The 18,558-nt window shown below is 42.0% G+C and overlaps 1 protein-coding gene across 2 annotated transcripts in view; it reads left to right on the top strand.

Annotated features, from left to right (window-relative positions):
* Positions 1–18,558, top strand: part of Marchf5 (membrane associated ring-CH-type finger 5) — a 41,815-nt gene that overhangs the window by 10,240 nt on the left and 13,017 nt on the right. The window lies entirely within an intron of this gene.

Below are 18,558 nucleotides of genomic sequence, written 5' to 3'. Positions count from 1 at the left end.
CTGGGATTAAGGTCATTATTTTTAAATGACTCCTGTCTTTTTTTTTTTTTGTCCCCAGGCCATGTCTCACTCTAGTTTAAGCTGACCTGGAACTGGTCCCATAGCTCAGGCTAATATCACCCTATCTCAGCATCAAAAGTACTGGGATTAAAGGCATATGCTACCACACCCAGCTGTTTTTGCAAATTTCTACTTTTCTTGTTTAGATGTCAGACATTTTGCCCCTGATGTGCTAATTCTGTTTCTCTAATAGATATTTTAAAAGCAAGGCAGAAAGTGTGTTTATTCTTTTGTTTTTTATTTATTTATATTTGAGACAGACAGAGTATGGGCATGCCTATCACTACAAATTCTAAACATGTGCCACTTTGTGCATGTGGCTTTACATGGGTACTAGGGAATTGAATTTAGGCCGTTGGGCTTTGCAAGCAAGTACATTTAACTGCTGAGACGTCTCTCTAGCCCCTACCCCCAATTCTTCTGTAAAAGAATAAAATTTGAAGGCTTTTTTGGTTTTTTTGCAGTGCTAGGCACTGAACTGTGTTTTACATGATAATCAAGCAAGTACTGTTACTATATCCCCAGCCTGAAATTAAAGATTAAAAAATACATTTATTTATTTATTTATTTATTTATTTATTTATTTATTTATTTATTTGCAGAAAGAGAGAATGGGCACACCAGGGCCTCCTGCCACTGCACATGAACTCCAGACACATGTGCCACTTTGTGCATCTCACTTTACCGTGGGTATTGGGGAGTTGAACCTGTGCCATTAGGCTTTGTAAGCAAGTACCCTGACATTCAAGATTTAATAAAATGGAAAGTTAAATTCAGGGGTTGGGGAGATGGCTCAATCTGTAAAACACTTATGCAAGGGAGAGGACCATAGTTCAGATCCCCAACTAAGTAGGCATGGTGGCCAACTGTAATCTCAGGGTGGGGAAAATAGAGACAGGGAATCCCTGGGTAGCTGAATGGGTAAGCTCTGAGCTCAGATGAGAGACTGTGCCTCAGTAAAAAATAAAAGACAAGAGTGATCAAGGAAGACACCCAGTATGAACCTCTGACCTCATGTGCATAGCCATACACATGAATGTACACTACATACACAGAAAAAGAAAGCCTGCCATGGTAGCGCACACTAGTAATCCCAGCACTCAGGAGACAGAGAGGCAAGAAGATCTTTTTAAATTCAAGGTCAGCCTGATCTATAAAAGGAAGGCAGAAAGGAGAGGGGAGTAAGTTAAAGTTAGGCTAGAGAGGTGGCATAATGAGTTTAAAGCACTTGCCAGATAAACATGAGTACCTGAGTTTGGATCTCTAGTATTTTTGTAAAATGCCAGGCATAGTAGCATGTATCAGTAATCCTGGTGTCGGGAAGGTGGAGACAAGAGGATCTCTGGGGTTTGCTGGCTCTTTAGTTAAATTAGTTCTAAGTTCAGTAAGAAACCCTGTTTCAATAAAAGAGGGCACAGGTGGATACTGATGGAAAAAGACCTGGTATCAACCTTTGGTCTCTGTATCCACATACCCATGTATGCAAAAATTAAAAACTAAATTCATCTTTGGAATCCAGTTTATAAGGCTGTCTTTCAGGATAATTACTATCCCTTTTTCTAGGAATTGAATAATCAAAAGTCTTTGAGAATGCGAGCATGCACAAAAGTATAACTGCTTAAAAGAAAATGGTACTAAGGCTAATATTTAATAAGCTTATTTTCATACATCCATAAGCTTGAGATTGTGTCATTTTGGTGTTTGTGCCATGCTAACTAGCTGTTAAATATTTTTAATATTACCCTTGCCTATAACCAGGAGGAATAAAGAAGTAGTTTGGTTTTCTAATCAAAAGAATGTCAGGCTTAGCGATGGCTTAGCAATGAAAAGCATAAGGACCCAGGTTTGAATCCTCAGTGCCCATGTAACCCAGATGCACAAGGGTGGAACATGCATCTGGAGTTTGTTTACAGTGGTTGGAGACCCTGGGGCACACAAGCTGTCTCTGCCACTCTATCTCTCTCTTAAATTAAAAAAAAAAAAAAAAAGTCTTTGGAGAATGGGAGTCATAGGAAAATTATAAATTATTAGGTATTTTTAAAAAATATTTTCAGGGGCTGGAGAGATGTCTTACCAGTTAAGGCATTTGCCTGCAAAGCCAAAGGACCTCAGTTTAATTCCCCAGGACTCACGTAAACCAGATGTACAAGGTGGCGCATGCATGTGGAGTTCTTTTGCAGTGGCCAGAGACCCTAGCGTGTCCATTCCCTGTCTCTGTCTGTCTCTCCCCCCCCCCCCCCACTGTCAAATAAATAAAATATTTAAAAAATACATTTTCAGCTGGAGAGATAGCTTAGTGGTTAAAGCATTTGCCTGTGAAGCCAAAGGATCCAGGTTCGATTCTCCAGGACCCACGTAAGGCACATGTACAAGGTGACGCATGTGTCTGGAGTTTATTTACTGTGGCTCAAGGCCCTGGTATGCCCATATTCTCCCTCCCTCCCTCCCTTTCTCTCTCTCTCCCCCTCCCCCTCTCTCATAAAATAAAAAACTTCTTAAAAAATCTAAAATATTTATTTTCTTTCTTTTTTCTTTTTGGTTTTTTGAAGTAGGGTCTTACTCTAGCCCAGGCAGACCTGGAATTCACTATGTAGTCTCAAGGTGGCCTTGAACTCACAGGCAATCCTCCTACCTCTACCTCCCAAGTGCTGGGATTAAAAGTGTGTGCCACCGCACCCAGCTTAAAATATTATTTTCAAGGGGAGGTGGAGTTTGGGTGCGCCAGGGCCTCTTTCCAGTGTGTATGAACTTCAGATGCATGTGCCACTTTGTGCATCTGGCTTTATGTGAGTACTAGGGAATTGAATTTAGGCTGTCAGTCTTGGCAAGTAGGTGCATTTAACTGTTGAGGTCTCCAGCCCCTGGATACATTCTTTTTCTAGGCATTATACCTCCTGAAACCAGGCCCCTGTCTTCTTGGTTTTTCAGGGTAAGGTCTCACTCTAGCCCACACTGAATTGGAATTCACTAGGTAGCCCTCAGGCTAGCCTTGAACTTCCTCCTACCAGGTTCCCTCCCCAACCCCCAATGCTGAGATTAAAGCCCATGTTTTTTTTTTAAAGCAAGGTAATATAAATGGAGATAACAAAGTGCTTTTCTACTGCAAGAAGATAATAAAGGGTGGGGGGATGTACTTTTCTATGGCAAGGTGCCTAAGGAAAAGTGAGCTTTGTATGAAAAGAAAATAGTATAGTGAAGAAACTAGTGTTCTCAAACTTGCAATTTGTGGGCCACATGATTAGTTTTCTTTTTTTTAATTTTTTTTTATTTATTACTATTTATTTGAAAGAGAGAGGCAGATAGATGAGAGGAAGAGAACAGGCATACCAGGGTTATCAGCTGCTGCAAACGAACTCAAGATGCATGTGCCACCTTGTGCTTCTGGCTTACATGGGTCCTGGGGAATCAAACCTGGGTCTTTTGGCTTTGCAGGCAAGAGTCTTAACTACTAAGCCATCTCTCCAGCCCAACACCACTGATTTTAAATAAACATAAAATGAGTAACCTAGCCACGTTTGGTATGCTCTTTTAATCCTGAGCTACATAGGGATTTTGGGCCTGTCTCAGCTACATAGTAAGACCCTGCTTAAAGTTTGTTTGTTTTTATAGGGAAGGGTAAAGTGCTGTCATTGTAAGATCAAAATGTATTTTATTTGGTTTTTTGAAGTAGAGTTTCACTGTAGTTCAGGCTGACCTGGAATTCACAATGTAGGCTCAGGGTGGCCTCAAACTCATGGCGATCCTCCTCTGCCACCGGAGTTCTGGGATTAAAGGCATGCACCACCACACCTGCCCAAAATATATTTTAAAATAATGTTAACAAGGCGCTGGGGAGATGGCTCAGTGGATAAAATAGTAAGTGTGAACCTGTGTTTGGGTCTCAGAAGTTCCATAAGGCCAAACAACAGTAACAAGTGTTTAATCACAGTGCATCCACACCAAGAAGGGAGGTGGAGACACGAGAGTCCTTTCCAAAATTCACAGGCTAGTTTGCTTGGAAAGTGCAGCAATTTACTAGTGTCTCTGTCTCTAAACTCTTTAGTTTTACTGAGGTAAGGTCTCACTGTAGCCCAAGCTGACCTGGGATTCACCATGTAGTCTCAGGGTGGTCTCAGATTTGCAGTGATCCTCCTACTTTTGCCTCCTGGGTACCAGGATTAAAGGTGTGTGCCACCACGCCCTCTGTGTTTTAGATATTCTAACAAATGAACACAAAAATTAAAGCTTTTTTTTTTTTTTTTTTTGGTTTTTCGAGATAGGGTCTCACTCTGGCTCACGCTGACCTAGAATTCACTATGGAGTCTCAGGGTGCCCTCAAACTCATGTAATGGTTGATCAGACACTTACTTAAAAATGCAGTAATTGAATGTGGTTCTAATAAGACATTAGTTTCTTTTTTTTTTTTGAGGTAGGGTCTCACTCTGGCTCAGGCTGACCTGGAATTCACTATGTAGTCTCAGGGTGGCCTTGAACTCATGGCAATCCTCCTACCTCTGCCTCCTGAGTACTGGGATTAAAGACCCAGGTTTGATAGTGAATTCCAGGTCAGCCTGGGCTAGAGTGAGACCCTACCTTGAAAACCACCACCACCACCACCACCCCAAAAAAAGAAAAGAAAGCTACATGTAATAGTTGATCAGACACTTACTTAAAAATGTGTCCATGGGAAAGCTGAATATTTCAGTTTGAAAGTTGGCCCTTTGGTTGAATTCAGTTCTAAGAGATGTGTTTTGAAGATTAATGCAGTAATTGAATATGGTTCTGATAAGACATTTGTTTCTTTTTTTGGGGGGGGGTAGGGTCTCACACTGGTTCAGGCTGACCTGGAATTAACTATGTAGTCTCAGGATGGCCTCAAACTCACAGTGCTGCACCTACCTCTGCCTCCCAAGTGCTGGGATTAAAGGCATGTGCCACCACGCCCGGTTTAGTTTCTTTTATAATAATAAAAATGCCTGTATGATGTGTGAGTAAGTCATATGCTTCAGATTGCTTATTTATGTTATTTGATTTTCATTATTTCTTTTTCCTTTTTTTTTTAATATTTTACTTATTTATTTGAGAGAGAATGGGCACACCAGGGCCTCCAGCCACTGCAGACAAACTGCAGACGCATGCACCCTCTTCTCCATCTGGCTTACGTGGGTCCTGGAGAGTCTAACCAGGATCCTTTGGCTTTGTGGACTGTTTGGTTTTTTGGTTTTTTTTTTTTTTAACCTTTAGACAAGTTATATCTTTTTCTTTTTCTTAATTTTTATTAACATTTTCCATGATTATAAAAAATATCCCATGGCAGTACCCTCCCTTCCCCCTCCCCCCGTTTTCCCCTTTGAAATTCCATTCTCCATCAATCCCCTCCCCATCTCAATCATTCTACTTACAATACCATTATACAATACCAGCCTATTAAGTACCCTCCTCTCTTCCTTTCTCTTCCCTTGATTTTCATTATTTTATTTATTAAGAGTTATGTTATTTTAGGGCAGAAGGATGGCTCAATGGATAATGGCTCAGTGTATGCCATTAGGAATAGAGTTCAGAACCCCATAATCCATGTAAATGTTGGATGGGGGTGGTGGCCTGACTATGAAATAGCACACATGAGGTAGAGACAGGGAATTCCCAGGGCAAGATGGTTAGCTAGACTAGCTAAATTGGTGAGCTCTGGGTTCAAACGAGAGAACCTGTCTCAGTAAAATAAAGTGGAGTGCAGTCAAGGAAGACACTCAGCATAAACCTCTGGTGTACACATGTATATATATATACCTGCATACGTGCCTCAACATGCATATGAAAACTCATAAACACATACGTGCCCTCAAAAAAAAAGGAATTGTGTTATTTCATGCAGTGATAGGTTTGAGCTGTTTACTATGGTGTATGTTACAGAGATATGGCACTTAAAATTGTAAAATTCTGGAAAGAAAATTAGGCACATATGGTGGTACTCTTGTAATCCTGGCACTGAAGGTGCTAAAGCAGGGGATTACAAATATGAGGCCAGACTAGACTATATATAGCAAAATCGTACTGGGAGGGAGAAAAGAAATTTAAATCTTGCATTTGAATACTTTTTGTTTTGTTTTTGTTTTTCAGGGTAGGGCCTCCCTCCAACCCAGGCTGACCTGGAATTCACTATGTAGTCTCAGGGTGGCCTTGAACTCACTGTAATCCTCCTACCTCTGCCTCTCAAGTGCTGGATTAAAGGAATGCACCACCATGCCCCTTTGAATACTTGTTGTTAGCATCTTTCTTGTTGACAAAGACAGATACACTCTGTATTATTTCTTGACATAATATGCCAAAGATACCTGCTCAAGGGATGCAGTTTGATTTATGGTCACAATTTCCCATGTTTCCCATGTTGTTTTTACCACTGACTCACAAGGGTGTGTCATCGTCAGTTGCCAGCTGTGAACTTTTTTGTAGGTAGTGGTCTTCTTCCTACTCTGATCATACTGATCCCAATATACCTTTGTAAATCAAGGTCCAAAGCTGTTTCTAACTGGGCATGGTGGCACTTGCCTTTAATTCCAGCACTCAGGAGTCAGAGATAAGGAGGATCACCTTGAGTTCAAGACCAGCCTGGGTTAGAGAGAGAACCTACCTTGGGAAAAAGGGGAAAAAAAGAAAGAAAGAAAGAAAAAACGGGTTCTTGGTTCAAAGAAAATTCCTTTTTAACTGCATATGTCCACTGATAAAATTTAAAGTTGCCTATCTTGGGCTGGAGAGATGGCTTAGCGGTTAAGTGCTTGCCTGTAAAGCCTGAGGACCCCAGTTGAAGGCTCGATTCCCCAGGACCCATGTTAGCCAGGTGCACAAGGGGGCACACCTGTCTGGAGTTCGTTTGCAGTGGCTGGAGGCCCTGGCAGGCCCATTTTCTCTATCTCTCTCTCCCTCTCCCTCTTCCTCTCCCTCTTTCTTTCTCTGTCTGTTGCTCTCAAATAAATAAATATGAACAAAAAATATTTTTTGAAAAAGTTGCGTATCTTTCAGCTATACATACTATACATCTATACATAAATGTGCTGAATTGATTTTTACTCTGTGTACTAATGGTTTCATTACTTAGGAGCATACACATCTAGTAGTAGTAATTGTTCTGCCTACTATATATATAACACATGTAATTTCCAGTTGTATCATCTGATAGACTTTTGCCAAGATTTTTATCAGTATTTCATTTTATTTATTTGAGAGAAAGGGGGAGAAAATGGACATGACAGGGCCTCCAGCCACTACAAACTCCATATACATGACCACCTTGTGCATACTGGGGAACAGAACCTGGGTCATTAGACTTTGCAGGCAAGTGCCTTAACCACTAAGCCATCTCTTCACAGCCCCTGCCAAGATTTTTGTTTTGTTTTGTGTTTTTTTTAAGGTAGGGTCTCACTCTAGCCCAGGCTGACCTGGAATTCACTATGTAGTCTCAGGCTGGCCTCAAACTCACAGTAATCCTCCTACTTCAGCCTCCCTAGTACTGGGATTAAAGGTGTGCACCACTACACTTGGCAAGATTATTTCTGACCATATTTTGTTATTTGTTATTAATTTTTTAGCTAACCAAGTTGAAGTACCTTTGTAGTTTTGATCTTTTCTCTTAATGACAAAATTTATAATGGAAACATTGTTTGCAGAAGTAATTGAACACATCAGTGCCTTCTTGTCCCCAGTTTGTATATCTACATGTAGTGGATATATAATATAATGTAGTAGGTAAAAGTAACAAAAGCTGGGTGTGGTGGTATGTACCTTTAATTCCAGCACTGGCAGGCAGAGGTAGATGGATGGCTGTAAGTTCAAGGCCACCCTGAGACTACATAGTGAACTCCAGGTCAGCCTGAGCTTAGAGCAAGACCCTACCTCAACACCTTTCCCCCAAAGAGAGTAGTTACAATGGTTTCTCCTATTGCAAACTGATCATCCTTATTTAGTAAGCACAGCCCATTCTAATTGTAGTCTTTACTCATATGTTATTGTCACTTAAGATGTTGTCAATATGATTTTCATTTTTATTCTTCAATGATTATTGTGCTGTTGGTGCATTTATTAAAATAGTCCTCTTAACTATCTTTGTAAATCTTTGTTGTCCCTTGGAATGAACAACATTAAGAACCAAAAATGGTTGGGCATGGTAGCACATGCCTTTAATCCCAGCATTCAGGAGGCAGAGGTAGGAGGATCGCCATGAGTTCAAGGCCACCCTGAGACTACATAGTGAATTCCAGGTCAGCCTGAGCTAGAGTAAGACCCTACCTTGGAAAACCAAGAAAAAAAAAAACAAACAACAACAAAAAGAACCTTAAATGATTTATTTGAAAATCACAATTATTATTTTCAAATTCATGAAATGCCCATGATTAAAATGAATAGATTGCCATTTGTCCCCTAATGATACTTGAGAAAGACTGGCTAAAAAGGAATTTTTGGAGAAAATAAGGAATGGTTAATATTTTGTGGGATGACATCGCTGTGGCAGATAATTTTTCTTATTGTTTTCTTATAAATTAGGCTTAATCTGGCTGGCTAGGTGGCCAATTATTTTCTGAGACAGTGGTGACAGGAATTAGTGTATGGTGTTAATTATATATATATTTAATTTTATTCAATTTTTTATTTATTCATTTGAGAGAAACAGAGAGAATGGGTGCACCAGGGCCTGCAGCCACTGCAAACAAACTCCAGACGCGTGCACCCTCTTGTGCATCTGGCTAACATAGGTCCTGGGGAATCAAGCCTCGAACCAGGGTCCTTAGGCTTCACAGGCAAGCACTTAACTGCTAAGCCATTAAGCCACTTGCCTGTGAAACCTTAAGGACCCATGTTCAACCTTCCAGGTCCCATGTAAGCCAGACACACAAGGTGGCACACAAGACTGGAGTTTGGTTGCAGTAGCTACAGGCCCTAGCATGGCAACACACTCTCTCTTTCCCTCCCTCTCTCTCTCTCTCTCTCTCTCTCTCTCTCTCACTTGCTCTCATAAAAATATTTTTTTTAATATTTTATTTTACTTATTTGAGAGAGAGAGAGAATGGGAGGGAGGGAGGCAGACAGAAAGTGTGTGTGTATGAACATACCAGGGCCTCCTGCCACTGCCAATGAAATCCAGACATATGTGCCACATTGTGCATTTGGCTTTACATGGGTCCGGGAGAATCAAACCTGGGTTGTTAGCTTTTAGCCTTGGCAAGCAAGCAAGTGCCCTTAAACAATGGACTATCTCTTCGGCCCTCAAAGAAATATTTTTATCTACTAGAAAGAGGGAAAGAGCCTGGGTGCTCCAGGGCCTCTTGCTACTTACTGCACATGGACTCCAGACATACGTACCACTTGGTGCATCTGGCTTTACATGGGTATTGGGGGATTAAATCCAGGCCAGCTGGCTTTGAAAGTAAACACCTTTAACTCCTGAGTCATTTCTCCAGCCAAAGTACATATTTTTCATTAATAGTACAGTTACTATGCTCCATTATGATGGACTTTGAGAACTCATCAGACTTTAATGCGTGCCACCCACCTTAGGATTTGATTTCCCTTTATTTGTGAGTTAGGCAAGTTGTATGTTTATACCTAGTTAGAAACTTGGCTACTTAACATATGGTCTGAGGACTAGCAACACTGACATCATCTAGAAGCCATTAGGAAGGTAGAACAACTCCTTAGCTCCACCTCCATTTTACTAAATGAAAATCTGTACTCTAACAAGATCATTGAGTGATTCTCTGTACATTATACTTAAGCATTACCTTAAAACATGAAGGGTACCAGCTGGAAAATGCTGTGTTCACTAAAAATGCTGCTGTTTTAGTTGTTAATAAGATGATTGGTGGTGATGGCTGTTTTTTTTTTTTTTTTTTTTTGGTTTGTTTTTTTGGTTTGTTTTTTTTTAACTTTTTATTTATTTATTTGAGAGCAACAGACACAGAGAGAAAGACAGATAGAGGGAGAGAGAGAGAATGGGCGCGCCAGGGCATCCAGCCTCTGCAAACGAACTCCAGACGCATGCGCCCCCTTGTGCATCTGGCTAATGTGGGACCTGGGGAACTGAGCCTCGAACCGGGGTCCTTAGGCTTCACAGGCAAGCGCTTAACCGCTAAGCCATCTCTCCAGCCCTTTGGTTTGTTTTTGAGGTAGGGTTTCACTCTAGTCCAGTCTGACCTGGAATTCACTGTGTAGTCTCAGGTTGGCCTTGAACTCATAATACTCCTACCTCTGCCTCTCGAGTACTGGGATTAGAGGTATGTGCCACTACACCTGGCTTGGTTGTTTTTTGTTTTTTATCATATCTTAAATTTTGTTTATTAAAGTTGTTTGCCTCCTATAGGAAATATCTTGGCGTGCCTTGTTTTTTTTTATTTGGGCTTGATTTACTTGTACATTTTCCACTTAGGATACTTCCCTTTTTCACATCATAGATTTCAAGTCCAGGTTAAAATACATTTTTAAAAAGTAAAAACATGAATCAGACATAGTGACATATGACTATAATTCCAGCTTGGAAGGTAGAGGCAGGAGGATCAGAAGTACATAGTAATTCAAGGCCAGCCTAGACCCTGTCTCCAAAACAAGGAACAAAAACCTCTTCCTATCTTTATCCCCACTATAAATCTTTACCAAAACTGTAACCTGTACCTGTTTGGTAATTTTGCGTAATGTTTTTCAGTTATTTAATGTATATTTATTACTTGACCCTCAGTGGATCATAGGCTTGTTGAAGGCAGCAACTAGTATGTTAACTATTGCTTAAATTAATTTTAATGCATAGTAAATTATTGTGTCAACCACAGGTACCTAATAAGTACTTAGTAGTTGACCGTATAGCCCACAAGTTATTGTGTGGTAAATTGAGCTTTCTCTTTGCACAAAATATGTAATTATAAAGAGCTATTAATGAGTTTTTTAGTTATTTATCATAGTAATATGAAATAAAGATATATAGATATTGTATATGTCCTGAGTCAAAGCAAGTGAGTAACACATGGTACTACAGATTATTTGTTTTGCTTTTAATCAATTATTGTTTGTTTGGTTATCCAAAAGTATTAGCTAAGAAGATCCCTCAACCTACAAATGTAGTGGTAAAGGATGAAATTTACTTATGCACTTAGGTCTAGCATCCGTATAGGAAACAGTAGTGCCTGCTAGAGGAGTTACAACTTCAAGATTCCCACATACTTTTTTTTTTTTTTTTTGGTTTTCTGAGGTAGGGTCTCACTGTAGCCCAGGCTTCATCACTCTCCCACCCATTCTTTTTTTTTTTTTTTTTTTTTTTTTTTTTTTTTTTTTTTTTAAATTATTTATTTATTTATTTGAGAGCGACAGACACAGAGAGAAAGACAGATAGAGGGAGAGAGAGAGAATGGGCACGCCAGGGCTTCCAGCCTCTGCAAACGAACTCCAGACGCGTGCGCCCCCTTATGCATCTGGCTAACGTGGGACCTGGGGAACCGAGCCTCGAACCGGGGTCCTTAGGCTTCACAGGCAAGCGCTTAACCGCTAAGCCATCTCTCCAGCCCGTCTCCCACCCATTCTTATTTGCACTAGTCTACTGATCCTGGGGCTTGCCTTTATTATTAATTAATTAATTTATTTATTTATTTATTTTTTGGTTTTTTGAGGTAGGGTTTCATTCTAGCCCAGGCTGACCTGGAATTCACTATGGAGTCTCAGGGTGGCCTCGAACTCATGGCAGTCCTCCTACCTCTGCCTCCCGAGTGCTGGGATTAAAGGCATGCGCCACCACACCCAGCACCCACATACTTTTAAACTCTTAATTGAGTTAGTGGTCTTGATATTATTTCATGTCTTTAGTAAGACATGAATAGAAACAGTATAATTATTTCTACCATCTTATTTGCAAGCAGAGAGAGATAGAAGAGAGACCGACAAAACAGACAGGCCAAGGCCTCTAGCCGCTGCAGATGAACTCCAGATGCATGTGCCAGTTTGTGCATCTGGCTTATGTTGGTACTGGGAAATTGAACTCTGGTCATTAACTTTTGCAGGCAAGTGCCTTCACCACTAAGCCATTTTTCTAGTCCCTATTACTACTTTTTTTAAAGTCCGTGTGTGTGTGTGTGTGTGTGTGTGTGTGTGTGTGTGTGTGTGTTCAGATAGGATTTGGTATATCCCAGGCTTTCCTCAGACTTCCTAAGTATCTAAGAATGACCTTAAACTTCTGATCCTGATACTTTCACTTTCAAAGTGCTAGGATTATAGGCCTGCACCAGATGGACACCTAGTTTTTTGGTGTGCTAGAAATCAAACCCAAGGCTTCTTGCATGCTAGGTAAACACTCTGCCAACTAAGCTTTATCTCAGTCACGAGAAGATCAGTTTAATCGATTGAATCAAATACTTCCACAGAGTGCTATGGCTAGGTCCTGTACCATTGTATGTAGTCCATTGCCTTGTGAAACAGACCAGAGTGCCCCAACATACAGCCAAGTTCCATGTGCTAAGATAGCCTACTGGGTCCTTGAGAGAGATTCCAGTCACCATCAGAAAGCATTTTTTTAAGCACCTATTGTACGTGGTTCTATCCTAGGCACTGTACAAAACGAGTTAAACAGGCATGGTCCCTGCCCCTTGGGAGTTTTGAGTCTAAGATGATGCTGACATGGACAGACATAAAGGATATTGAGACAACTGAACAAACATTGAACAAGAACATAAAGTAATAACATTATGCACAAGCAAAGGGGTAAGTGCATTTTGTGGGGTAGTATGTAAAAGATGCCTCACGGGATGTGAACAGGGTGGGATAGAGAAACAAGTAAACCTCTCTATGAAATAATTAGCTTGCCCTGGCAAGCTGGGTTCCCATGCAGATTGAAAGAGCTAGGGCGAGAGTGTAGCAAAAAAACTTAGAGCACAGAAAGAAGTTTGCAACCCTATTCTTGGACATGTAGCCTCAAAAATTTGCAGTTGGTTGTCACAAAGTGGGGTTATTTAGCATAGCAAGTTGGCCCTTCTAGGTTAGAACCAGTTCAGTGCAAAGCAAATAACAATAAAACCCTTGGGAACTTGAGTGTCTTCTATGAGCAGTCTGTTTTTCTTCCTAATTCTGATAAACTACTGTCACTTGACAAGAACCTTGGAGTTCCTGAGAGCTGTTATCTTCTTAAGAACTTATGTGAGGCTGTCTTGTGAAGCACCATTACATCATATTCTGTGTTAGAAACTTTAGCACTTTTAACAAGGCACGGACATTATGTTTCTCAAGAATTGGGAATAGGTGTTTCTGAAAATACCCTTATATCCTGGAAATAGTCTCTGGGAATTCTGGGTCGAATAAGTAGTGTCAGCAGATCTTGAACCTACCTACCCTTTAATCACTGATGTCTTAAATTATTAAGTGTTCCCTTTTTATTTGGCTGATTTTTTTTTTTTTTTTTGGTGTGTTTGTTTTATTTTACTTTGCAATAGTCTCCTGTGTTGCCCAAGCTGGACTCAAACTCCTAGGCTAAGGCAGTCCTCTGTCTTGCAAATTATTTATTTTTATTTTTTGAGGTAGGGTCTCACTCTAGCCCAGGCTAGAAGTCCAGAAGGACTGCCTTAGCCTCCTGAGTATCTGGAACCACAGATGCATGTTACTACACTGAGGCCAAGACATATCTTTAACAACCATACACAGATGAACTTGAATTTGTTTCAGGTCCTAGCAATTAAACCAAAGGCCTTGTGTATGCGTGGCAATAATTCTACACCTGAGCTACATTTCCAGCCCATGAGTTTTTGAAGCATGGTCTCACAGTATATCAAGCTGGTGCCTTGGAACTTGCTTGCTATGTGGCCTCAGCTGGCCTTAAACTCATAATCATACAGCTTTACCTTCCCAATACAAGTACAGAGTTGTGTGGCAGCATGTGTCACTCAAATTTGCATCATAGCAGTAAAAAGCAAGTTTTACAATATTTACTAGGCAAAGCTGATTACTTCTTTTTCAATAAGGAAAAGACAAATGGGTTTCCTCAGAAGTTTCAACTCACTTTAAATTATTTAAGCCTAGCAAGGTGGCACACACCTCTAGCTCAGCACTCAGGAGGCTGAGGTAGAGGATCATCATGAATTCAAGGCTAGCCTGGAACTACAGAGTGAGTTCCTGGTCAGACTGGACTAGTGTGAGACCCTGCCTCAAAAAATAAATAAATAAATAAAGCCAAGCATGGTGGCTCATGCCTTTAATCCCAGCACTCAGGAGTCGGAGGTAAGAGGATCACTATGAGTTTGAGGCCAGCCTGAGAGTACATAGTGAATTCCAGGTCAACTAGAGCAAGATCCTACTTTGGAAAACCAAATAAATAGCCGGGTGTGGTGGCACACGCCTTTAATCTCAGCACTTGGGAGGCAGAGGCAAGATTGCTTAGAGTTCAAGGCCACCCTGAGACTACATGGTGAATTTCAGGTTAGCCTAGGCTAGAGTGAGACCCTACCTCAAAAAATAAAAATAAATAAATAATTTGCGAGAGAGAGGAGGGGAGAAAGAAAATGGGCGCACCAGGGCCTCTTGCAGCTGCAAATGAACTCCAGACACATCTTTGACACGGGTACTGGGGAATTGAACTCTGGCCAGCAGCTTAGTAAACAAGTGCCTTTAATCACTGAACCATCTTCCCAGCCCAACATCTCACTTTTTTTTTGTTTTTTTGCATGTGTGTACTATGGTATGGTGTATGCACATGTATGTGCTGATGATATGCCCTGTGTACTCACCCCGTAGGCTCCATCCACCTGTTTGTTTGTCTGTTTGTTTGTTTTTCTTGCAACAGAGTCTTTTACTGATTCTGGCACTCACTGTTCACAAACCCCAGTGAGTCTTTGGTCTCCACTTCCCACAGGAGTGGGGTTACAGCTGTGCATAGCCACACTCAGCCGTTTACCTGGGTTCTGGAGATTCAAACTCAAATGGTCTTAGGCCCCCTCAGAATCTCTTATTTGTCTTTGGAAGCACACTTAACTGCTGAATCATTTTTCCAGCCCTTGACTTGCTTTTAAAAAAAAGTTTATTGTCAGCTTCTATATAGATAACATCCCATGATCATAATCTCCCATCACCACCCTTTTTGCACTCTCAAAATCCCCCCTCCACCAAATCTTCTTTGCAACTAATCTCTTCTATTCTGATGCCATCATTTTTTCCCTCCTATTATGTAGGTCTTGTATAAGTAGCATCAGCCACTGTGAGGTCCTGAATATCAAGGTCATTTTGTGTCTGGAGACAGTATTAAAAGCACTTCTCCCCTTGGTGTCACTGTAGTTCAGACTAACCTGGAAATCACTGTATAGTCTTAGTGGAGCCTCAGATTCACAGTGATCTTCCTACCTCTGCCTCCGAGTACTGGGATTAAAGGCGTGCACCACCATATCTGGATACATGTTTTCAAAATTTTTTTAGCTGGGCATTATTTTAGTTGGCACACAACTTTAGCAGAGGTAGGAGGATCACTGAGTACAAGGCCATCCTTAAACTATATGGTGAATTCCAGGCCAGCTTGGGCTAGAGTGAAACCCTGCCTCGAAAAAGCAAAAGAAAAAAAAATTATTTATTTGCAAGCAGAGAGAGGCATTCAGAATGGGTGTGCCAGAGCCTAAAGCCAGTGCAAATGAACTTCAAACACATGTGCTACTTTGTTCATATGGCTGTATGGGGATCAAACCTGGGTTATCAGGCTTTGCAGGCAAGCGCCTTAACTGTAGAGCCCTTGGCTCTGACTTTCTTTCTTTCCTTATTTATTTATTTATTTATTTATTTTGCCACCTCTTTCTCAGTGGTCCCTGAGCATTGGAGAGTAGAGTGTGATAGAGATGTCTCATCTGCTAACATTTCTCAGCACTTTGGTGAGTTTTGTGTCACTACTGTGGTCACTGTGGGCATGATGTCACAAACCTTTAATCCCAGCACTCAGGAGACAGAGGTAGAAGGATCATTGTGAGTGTGAGGCCACCCTGAAACTACATAGTGTATTGCAGGTCAGCCTGGGCTAGAGTAAGACCCTAACTTGAAAAGCAAAAAACGGCTGGAGAAGTGGCTTATCAGTTAAGGCACTTGCCTACAAAGCCAAAGGACTCAGGTTCAATTCCCCAGGACCCACATAAGCCAGATGCACAAGGTTGCCCATGCATCTGGAGTTCATTTGTAGCAGCTGGAGGTTTTGGCTTGCCCATATTAATTTTCTCTCTCAAATAAATACATTTAAAAAAATTTAAATTAAAGTGAGAGTAGCATTCATATATGGGCACAAACGTATGTATGTAGAGAACAGTTTGGAGGACATTATATGTCCTTTTAGCCAGGCAGCAATAATAGCTTCCATCACCACCATAAGCTTTTATTTATTTTGTTTAAAGATGTCCCCAACAGAAAAGTTAAGGTTTAGCGAAGCCATGCAAATACACACAATAATGGTGGTGGCACAGCCTGAGCTTGTCTGTGTCCAGGCAGAGTACAACCCCCAGGGGCCAGCAAGGTAAAGTGTTGGACAGGACAAGCTCCAGGGACTGGTCCAGGTACACCTCCTGCCACCTCCTGAAACAGAACTGCTCCAGCCTTTTTTTTTTTTTTTTTTGGTTTTTCGAGGTAGGGTCTCACTCTGGCTCAGGCTGACCTGGAATTCACTATTTAGTCTCAGGGTGGCCTCGAACTCTCAGCGATCCTCCTACCTCTGCCTCCCAAGTGCTGGGAATAAAGGCGTGCGCCACCACGCCCGGCTTGCTCCAGCCTTTAAGAGCTTTCCCTGCTGAAAGGCTGTGTTGTCTGTTTCTGAGAAGGGACCCAAAGCTGGGGCTCTGGACACAAGACCACCCTGGCCTGTCTCTCCCCCACCAGGTAAGAGGCTGGAGCCCTAGGGCAGCCTGTGAGTTAGAAGGAAACAGAGTACAAGGGATCAGGCCTTGGGCCTCCTCACAGCAGGGAGGAGGAATCCCAAGGCAGTGGGCTTCAGAAAGAACCAGCAAATCAGGGGAGGTAACAGGTAATCCTAGGAGACATGCCAATAGCTCTGCTATGTAACCCCCCAAATAACAGCAATCCAGCCCCTCTGCAGCTCCTGTACTTTTCTCCAGGGGATCCTGACTGGCCCTGGTCATCTCTCACTTCTTGAGACCCAGCACTCCAACTGGCCAAGTGGGGGTCTCCTGGCTGCACCCCTGCTTCCCACTAGCACAGGGCATGAGGCAGACACTCCTCCTGCAGCGTGAGAATGAAATCTGGCTCCAGGGCCAGAGATGGCTTAGCAGTTAAGGGACATGCCTGTGAAGCCTAGGGACCCTGGTTCAATTCTCCAGGTCCACATAAGCCAGATGCACATGGTGGCACATGCATCTAGAGTTTGTTTGCAGTGGTTAGAGGCCTTGGTGCACCCATTCTCACTCTCTTTCTCCCTCTCTCTGTCTCTAATAAATAAATAAATAAAAATAAAATCTTAAAAATATATATATATTTGAAAAGAAAAGGCTGGCTCCAAACCGCTCAGCCGTGCCATTTGCCTCGCATGCACTGGGACAGGCTACACTCTAAAACAAAACCTTTCAGAAGGGAGATAGCAGGTACAAGTTGCCTGGACTGCAAACTGAGTCCCTTCACTGTTCAGATTATGGGGGAGTCAAGCCAAGAAAAGGGCCTATTTCAAGTGCAGGGGGATGAGACACTTCTAAAATGACATCTTTAAGCAAAGGCTACAGTGTGGGTCATTCAACCCATGTAGTACCTACCTGCCTTGAGACATACCACAGAAGTGTGGGTACCCTTTAAAGAAGGCAGCTGCAGGAACTGAGCCATGCTGAGTGCCCACTTCCAGGACTGAATTGCTAGGAGGGGGTATCCGACCTCCCCAGAACCCCACTATAAGGCCATGCTCCTCAGCTTCTGAGGACAGTCAAGCCCCCACCCCTTCCTCCCAGCAGCATCTGCCCACTAGACAGCACTCGCCCCTCACACGGCACCAAGGCTGAAGGACAATGAGCTCCAGGTGGGTGGCATGGAGCCACAGACCACAGCCATAGGCTTTTGATTAGATTTTCAGTACCAGCTATAAATTCTCTCCCATGGAGCAGACCAATCAGAGAAGTTGGTTTCCCCCATAGTAGGCATGCCATCATGACACCAGTTGGTACATTTGGCCTGGCTGGCTAGCCATAGCACCTGCAAACTCCTCTGCTAGTTAGACTGTTGATGACTTTTCTCCAACAGGGTGCATAGGTCTTTCTAGCATTCTGACAGCTAGTCAACAGGGAGGAGGTTTCCAGCGCAGCTCCAGCTTGATGCCTCTCAGCTCACTTTTTTTTTTTTTTTTTTTTTTTTTTTTGAGGTAGGACCTCACTTTAGCCCAGTCTGACCTGGAACTCACACTATTCTCAGGGTGGCCTTGAACTCATGGTGATTCTCCTACCTCTGCTTCCCAAGTGCTGGGATTAAAGGCATGCGCCACCACACCAAGTTTCATCTCACTTTTAAAAAAAAATTATGTGTGAGTGTGTGTGAGAGACAGAGAATGGG

Source organism: Jaculus jaculus, chromosome 1, assembly GCF_020740685.1.
Source record: "Jaculus jaculus isolate mJacJac1 chromosome 1, mJacJac1.mat.Y.cur, whole genome shotgun sequence".
Lineage (NCBI taxonomy): Eukaryota > Metazoa > Chordata > Mammalia > Rodentia > Dipodidae > Jaculus > Jaculus jaculus.
This window is presented reverse-complemented; position numbering and strand designations above follow the sequence as displayed.